This window comes from Lates calcarifer, unplaced genomic scaffold, assembly GCF_001640805.2.
Source record: "Lates calcarifer isolate ASB-BC8 unplaced genomic scaffold, TLL_Latcal_v3 _unitig_2754_quiver_3256, whole genome shotgun sequence".
Taxonomy (NCBI): Eukaryota; Metazoa; Chordata; class Actinopteri; family Centropomidae; genus Lates; species Lates calcarifer.
The window spans coordinates 1-8,130 of record NW_026116419.1 but is presented as its reverse complement, the minus strand read 5'-3'; the positions used below and the strand labels follow the sequence as shown (position 1 = coordinate 8,130).

General features: G+C 38.2%; 1 long non-coding RNA gene across 2 annotated transcripts; it reads right to left on the bottom strand.

Annotated features, from left to right (window-relative positions):
* Window positions 1–177: 177 nt before the first annotated feature.
* LOC108893028 (uncharacterized) lies at window positions 178–8,105 on the bottom strand. Of its 2 annotated transcripts, XR_001962601.2 has the most exons (6): window positions 7,834–8,105; window positions 5,899–6,368; window positions 2,478–2,539; window positions 1,832–1,902; window positions 1,357–1,418; window positions 178–674 (listed from the first exon to the last, which is right to left on the bottom strand). It is a non-coding gene; the product is annotated as an uncharacterized LOC108893028 (long non-coding RNA). The 2 variants fall into 2 exon arrangements; XR_007810654.1 differs by lacking the exons at window positions 5,899–6,368; window positions 7,834–8,105 and adding an exon at window positions 3,554–3,829 and having other exon boundaries at window positions 181–674.
* Window positions 8,106–8,130: the final 25 nt, after the last annotated feature.

Here is an 8,130-nt window from a genome sequence, read left to right as displayed (position 1 = left end):
CAAAAAAAGTCATAGTATAGTATGGCATCAAAATCAAAAAGTCATAGTATAGTATGGCATCAAAAACGGTCACAGGTGAAAACGTATGAGGTATAGGTGGCATTCATCCAAAAATATTTGACAGACTACGAAACTGTTGAGTATTCAAAAGTATTTATTAAGAGAGTAAGCGTAAGATAATCATTTATCAAAAGGGGGAAATTCAGGAACAACAAATTACAAACAAGGCTATGTATACAGTAGTATATTGAATTAGAGTACTGATATTGCAGTATTAAAAATAGGGAAATATAAGTTTCACAGATCTACAGAGTTTGTGGGTTGTCTGTGTAAGACAAAGGTAAGATAGTTGTTTTAAGGCAATTTCTTTAACTTAAGCTGCATGTCATGGTATAGAAAGGAAAAACAGTCAGTATTCCAAAAGCATAAAAAAAAACAGTATTAGTAAAATTTATTTACGTAACTAAGTATTTTATTTAGTAATTTCTAAAAAGAAACATGAGGAAAGGTAAAAACTGTCTCTCATAGGCTTGAAATTTAGATTTTCATTTACCTTTTCAAGTACTGTGCAGTAAAGCAGTTTCAGTAGTTTTCCTGTATCTAATACACTGTTCATGTACCTCTGTGGTTAACGTGTTCTTGTCTCTGCAGGGGAAGACGATGCAGCTGAAGACCTGAAGGGGATGAAAGAAAGAAAGTGTTACAAAGCTGTTAAGGAAATGAAAGACCTCCACCATCTCACTGGTGTGAACTGTTGGTTTCCATCATATGTAATGTAGTCATTGGCACATTTTCTAGAGACTAATATGAAAAACATTCAAGTGCATCACAAGCAGTTAATAATCACAAAGAGGCTGAGCTGACATGTTCATCTTTGGAACTACATTAACCCAACCAGCTCTAACCAGCGTCTCCTTGTGGTCAAATGCTGATTCGCATGTTTAACTTTTTAAAGGTTTTACAGTCATTATTCAGACATAAGGGTTTTTAATTATTTTTTTCCTACTTTTTGTTCTAAATATATTTTTGAAGGTTTATATTTATCTATTTATATTTAGGTTTTGTACTTAACTTTTTATGGCTTTGAGTTATTCTGACATTTATTTAAGTTTGTAAACTGATATTTTACATTCCTCTAAGGTTTAAAGTGTATTTTTACATGATTTTATACTTACTTTTTTAGTCCTAGAGATTTCCATTCTATTCTAAACTAAGGTTTTTTTTCTGTTTTATATATATGTATATGCATGTTGTAATACATATTGTTTAGACTTATTTTTTGCATTATTTTTAAAACTGACAAATCACTGAAGCTGAGATAATGACAGAGTCAGACTGAAAAGAATAAACACTGACCTTCTGAAAATGTCTTCATGTCTGTCTCTTCTCTCTGTGGTTTAATGGTTCAAGTTTTAATCCTGTGGAGAAAAACACAACAAACATTAACACAAAGATGTGACTTTTAGCCCATCAAAATAAAAGCACAGCGAGTTTCTGGGTATTGAACTTCAAACTGTCAAAAGACAGAGAAGTAAAAGACTAAATCTATAAAGAAACCAGAGTGTGGACTAACTGGTTCTGGACTAATCAGAACTAGTCCAAGAGTTAAATCAGCTTTGTACACAAAGACAGAAGAAGCTGCACTGACAGAAACAAAATGAGTTTGTAGTGTGAAACTGAACATTCATGAACTCTGTTAACAAACTGTAATAATAAGTTCAGTCTGTTTGTGACAAATCAAACTGTCAGACCTCAGATCAGTGACTGCAGATCTATAATGTATTGTCAGTCTCTGTGTTGAACAGTTGATGTAAAGCTGTTGGTGAATTACCTGGAGGCCTCTGTCCTGGTCTCAAACAACTTCTGTATGAAGACTCGATGTCGTGGACGAAGTGGAGACACCTGGAGGAAATCACAGAGAAAGGAAAATGATCAATACACTGCTACCTATTCCTCACCAACAGTTTAACCATGAAAACACAGAGAAATATTCAACATCACAGCTGAACCACAACATTTCACATCAAAATGCAGGCTGTTCAGAAAAATCAAGAAAATCAAAGAATAACACCTATGAAAACTCACATGTTTTGTTTGTTTGAAGAGCTACAGTCAATTTGTCCAAAGACAAAACATTGACAACTATTCTGATACATATTTTAAACCAAGAATGACAAATATTTGCTTGAGGTGAGAATTTAACAGTTTTCTTTGTCATATGATAAATATTAAATACTGTTGATCAAACAAAACATCACCTTGAGCTCTGAGCGATTACAGTTTTTACGGTACTTTTTCACATTTAATGGACAAGATCATTCAGCTCGTTATATTCAGTAGTAAATTCATTAAGTACCAAGGTGTGAGCTGGGATTTAACCAGTGACAGTGATGAAAAAACAGAAGCGATTGCTGACATTAATAATTCAGCTCATCAACACATATTTTTCAGACTGGGTAAATGTTTCAGACACATACCTGTTGACCAGTGAGGTGATGATCGTGTTTCTGTCCGAGCTGCAGCAGCTGAACAAGTCGACCTGAAAAACACAAGCACAACACTTGAATGATAAACTAATACAACAAAGTAATGGAACGTTTTCACCACTAAAAACCACACAGTGTGGGAGAACATGACGGTGAAAACTAAACACTAAAGCCTTGACAATTACAAATAAAACCTGACTGACCTAAAAGAGAAAGCATTCAGACAATTTTAAACGTTGGTGTAATGATTTCTAACTGTGATCTCAGCTCAGACATTGTGGAGGAGAACAAAGATAAAATGAAGTTTTCAAGCCTTTAACACCAAACTGCTCAATCAAGCACCAAGTTCAAACAAATGACTAATCATTGATATACACAACAAGGGATCGATGGATGACCATGCATAGATTACCAAACCCAAAAACACTATATGGTTACAAAACAACTACAAAGACACAAAACGCTGACAATAAACGTATATAACTCAGCCAGGTAAGTTTTCTGTCTTTACTTAAAGTGGCTGCATCATTCATTATTCTGATCAACAGAAGAAACAGAAACATCACTACATATCAGTACCAGACTCCATTTACAAAAACAGGAATTTAACTGAGCAGAACACAGGAGCTGCTGGAATACCACTGCCTCCATCTGTTAGTGTGTTTGTGTTATTGTGTGACCTTCAGTGTTGGAGATAGTCATCAGATACTTTACATTAAGCAAAAGTACCACACAATAACACAAACAAACTAAAAGATGGCAGCAGCAGTGGATTAACAATTCCTGTGCTCTGCTCGGTAAAATCCCTGTTTTTATCAATGGAGTCTGGTGGTGATATAAAGTGATGTTTCTGGTCAAACAAGAAGGATCTTCCTCTTTAATAAAAAGCTCTGTCTCTGTAGGAATCCTATCATAATGTTGTCAGACTCTTTCCTTCATCAAGCCACATATTAGCTTTTAGCACAACTCAACATGTCTCAGCAGACATAAGCAGATAAACTGAACATAAACAGTTTAATGTCAGTGCTCTGTGTTGGACAGTTGGTGTAAAGCTGTTAGTGAATTACCTGGAGGCCTCTGTCCTGGTCTCAAAGAACTTCCTCATTTTACGATGGCTCTCTGTGATCGCAGACAATGTCTCTGAGATTATGGACAAAGTCTCTGATCATGGACAATGTCTTTGTGATCGTGGACGATGTCTCTGAGATCATAGATGGTGTCTCTGTGACCATTAACAAATGTCTCCATGATCGCGGGCAGTGCCGTCAAATCGGTGACCCCCGTCTCCGCCGATTCTATCGCAAGGTCTCTACGAAGCATGGGACAATGTCTCTGATCAAGGACAACGTTGACAAGGTCTCTGCGATCAATGTCTCTGATCGACAACGTCTCTCTCATCTTTGACAAGGTCTCTGCGATCATGGACAATGTCTCTGATCGTGGACGATGACGACCATGGACCATGTCTCTGCGATCGTGGACGATGTCGTTGACGAAGTGGAGACACCTGGAGGGAATCAAAGAGACACATACAAAGGAAAATGATCAATACACTGCTACCTATTCCTCATCAACAGTTTAACCATGAAAACACAGAGAAATATTCAACATCACAGCTGAACCACAACATTTAACAACATTTGATGTCTTACTGTACTGTGGTTTTTTTTACATTTTCGATTTCCCACCATAACGTGACATTTTTACTTCTATTTTGGATAACTATTACTTCTGAGTTGCTTTTATTACATATTACTTTTATTGTTAATATTAGATTATTTTTACCATTACATATGACATACCTATTACATCTTACTTTTGATATTGTTATTCACTTTTACATTACTTCTATTAATACAAATTACTTATATATTATATAGCAGATCACTTTTATTCTAACACTTTTCTGATATACTGAATACTGGACATTAACAGTTTAATGTCAGTGCTCTGTGTTGGACAGTTGGATAAATATAAAGAGTACTAGACCTGCTCTGCCTTGAGATGACTGTTGTTGTGATATGGCGCTGAATTGAATTGATGTAAAGCTGTTTGTGAATTACCTGGAGGCCTGTGTCTTGGTCTCAAACAACTTCTTCATTGTACGAAGACTCTGTGTGATCGTGGACTACGTCTCTGTGATCGCGGACAATGTCTCTGAGATTATGGACAAAGTCTCTGTGATCATGGACAATGTCTCTGTGATCGTGGACGATGTCTCTGAGATCATAAACGCTGTCTCTGTGACCATTGACAAATGTCTCCATGATCGCGGGCAGTTCCGTCAAATCGGTGACCCCCGTCTCCGCCGATTCTATCGCAAGGTCTCTACGAAGCATGGGACAATGTCTCTGATCAAGGACAACGTCTCTCTCATCTTTGACAAGTCTCTGCCATCGTGGACAATGACTCTGATCGTGGACGATGTCTCCCTCATCCTCAACAATGTCTCTCCGATCATGGACCATGTCTCTGCGATCGTGGACGAAGTGGAGACACCTGGAGGAATCAAAGAGAAACATACAAAGGAAAATGATCAATACACTGCTACCTATTCCTCACCAACAGTTTAACCATGAAACACAGAGAAATATTCAACATCACACTGAACCACATTTAACAAACATTAGAGGCTGTTTCAGAAAATCAACACTTGACTGTCATCACCTCCTGAACAACAACAACAAATATTGTTTGTTTATCTACTAATCACTGAAGCAGTCATGTATGTTACTGTGAACTGCACAACAATAATAAACACTATCAGTTAACTCAGTTTTTGAATGCAGGATTTTAACTTGTGTTGTTTCTTATACTTCAGTAAAAAGTCAGAGTATTTCTTATTTTTAAACAGTTAAAATTAACACCTATGAAGAACTCACACTCGTTTTGTACAGTGTAGCCTAGTAGTTTCTGATCGTGTACAATCAAACTGACGTTAAGACATTTTTCAGTTGATATTGTTTGGTGAGAAGGTGAGGAGAGCTACAGTCAATTTGTCCACAGACAAAACATTGACAACTATACTGATACATATTTTAAACCAAGAATGACAAATATTTGCTTGAAGACAGAAGCTAGAGAAGTGTAACAAAAAAATACAGAGCAAAACACAGGAGCTGCAATTCCTGTGCTCTGCTGGTAAAATCCCTGTTTTTGTCAATGGAGTCTGGTGGTGATATACAGTGATTTCTGGTCAAACAAGAAGGATCTTCCTCTTTAATAAAAAGCTCTGTCTCTGTAGGAATCCTATCATAATGTTGTCAGACTCTTTTCTTCATCAAGCCACATATTAGCTTTTAGCACAACTTCAACATGTCTAAGCAGACATAAGCAGATAAACTGAACATAAACAGTTTAATGTCAGTGCTCTGTGTTGGACAGTTGGTGTAAAGCTGTTGCTGTGAATTACCTGGAGGCCTCTGTCCTGGTCTCAAAGAACTTCTTCATTGTACAAAGACTCTCTGTGATCGTGGACTACGTCTCTGTGATCATGGACAATGTCTCTGAGATTATGGAAAAAGTCTCTGTGATCATGGACAATGTCTTTGTGATCGTGGACGATGTCTCTGAGATCATAGATGGTGTCTCTGTGATCATCAACAAATGTCTCCATGATCGCGGGCAGTGCCGTCAAATCGGTGACCCCCGTCTCCGCCGATTCTATCGCAAGGTCTCTACGAAGCATGGGACAATGTCTCTGATCAAGGACAACGTCTCTCTCATCTTTGACAAGGTCTCTGCGATCATGGACAATGACTCTGCGATCGTGCACAATGTCTCTGATCGTGGACGATGTCTCCCTCATCCTCAACAATGTCTCTCCGATCATGGACCATGTCTCTGCGATCGTGGACGATGTTGTGGACAAAGTGGTGACACCTGGAGGGAATCAAGAGAAACATACAAAGGAAAATGATCAATACACTACTACCTATTCCTCACCAACAGTTTAACCATGAAAACACAGAGAAACAAATCACATGAATCAGAAAATGTGGCCATTTGTGTTGTTTCTTATGCTTCAGTAAAAAGTCTGAGTATTTCTTATTTTAAAATCAGAGTTAAAATGAACACACCTGTGAAGGACTCACAGGTAGAACTGTTGTTTTGTACAGTGTAGCCTAGTAGTTTCTGATCGTGTACAATCAAACTGATGTTAAGGTATTTTTCAGTTGATATTGTTTGGTGAGAAGGTGAGGAGAGCTACAGTCAAAGAGAAGCTTGAGAGGTGTAACAAAGAAAAAAATACAGAGCAAAACACAGGAGCTGCAATTCCTGTGCTCTGCTGGGTTAAATCCCTGTCTTTGTCAATGGAGTCTGGTGGTGATATACAGTGATGTTTCTGGTCAAACAAAAAGGATCCTGCTCTGTCTCTGTAGGAATCCTATCATAATGTTGTCAGGCTCTTTGTTTACATTGCAGCAGCTGTTCTCTGTGTCGGGGTTCACTGTCCATCATCAAGCCACATATTAGCATCTAGCACAACTCCAACATGTCTCAGCAGACATTTCTCAGGGAGGTCAGTCGTGCTGACTGCTTCTAATAAAATATACTGTTGGTTTATAAGGTTTGTGCTTTATTGATGTTTAAATGTAATGATGTAATGCTGTTTAAAACCGGAAGAGTCCTTATTCTTCAATATTAACGGATAAACTGGCCATCCCAGTCCCATTCCACAACATTTAATGATTCCTGAAAACCAGCACTGTGCTGCTACATTTTCAGATGGCACACACACAACACTGTACCGCTGTAGCCCAACCCACTGATGTAAACCTCCACATTACCACTGACAACACCCTCTCACCTCAGCTCACGTGTACACAACAAAGACATACAACTTGGATGTTTACGTTAGGGGAAAACACACAACAACAAACACATCAGTCCGACCAAAAAGTCCTGTAACACCGGTCTGATTGTTGTAAACATTACTGACATGAATGTTCACCAAAATCATGGAGATCATAAATTTAGATTCAAGCTAACGCGGCTAACTGAACGAGTAAACGTTTGTTAGCTTGTTAGCAACAGTGGTCGTGACTCGGGAGTGTAACATAGCTAATGCTAACTGGACTGTCGCCACTTTAAAACAGCTGTTCATTTAATCTGTGCAACATAAAGTCCAGAGTGTTAAGGGACAGAGGTGTTTGTCTTTTGTTTTGTTGTGGTCATGACACACGAGCCGGACCTCGTCGGCTTTACCAGCTAATGTAGCATTTAAGCTAACGGTTAGCTAAACACAAACAACTGGTAAACGTAGCAGTCGAGAGAAAAACACAACATTAAAACACATCCCAGCTTCAGCGCCTGGACTTTGGTTGTTGTAACCGATTTTACTCACCTTGAAAACCGACTCCGAACACCGAACGGCCAAACGATCCTCAACCGCCAATCTCCCATGATGCACTTGGACGCCATGAAAACAGTTTAAAGACTCGGTCACTGTCACGTTGACAATTACTAGTTTAGTTAAACGTGATTTTTCCGTGTTATTCCAGTAATCATCAACATACTGTTCCAATAACAGACGTTATGGTATCTGAACACTGCACAAAGTTAAGCTAAGCTAAGCGAAGCTAGCTAGTTAGCTTAAACTCCGGAAACTGCTTCGTCTGTTTTACACAGAACACGTATTTAA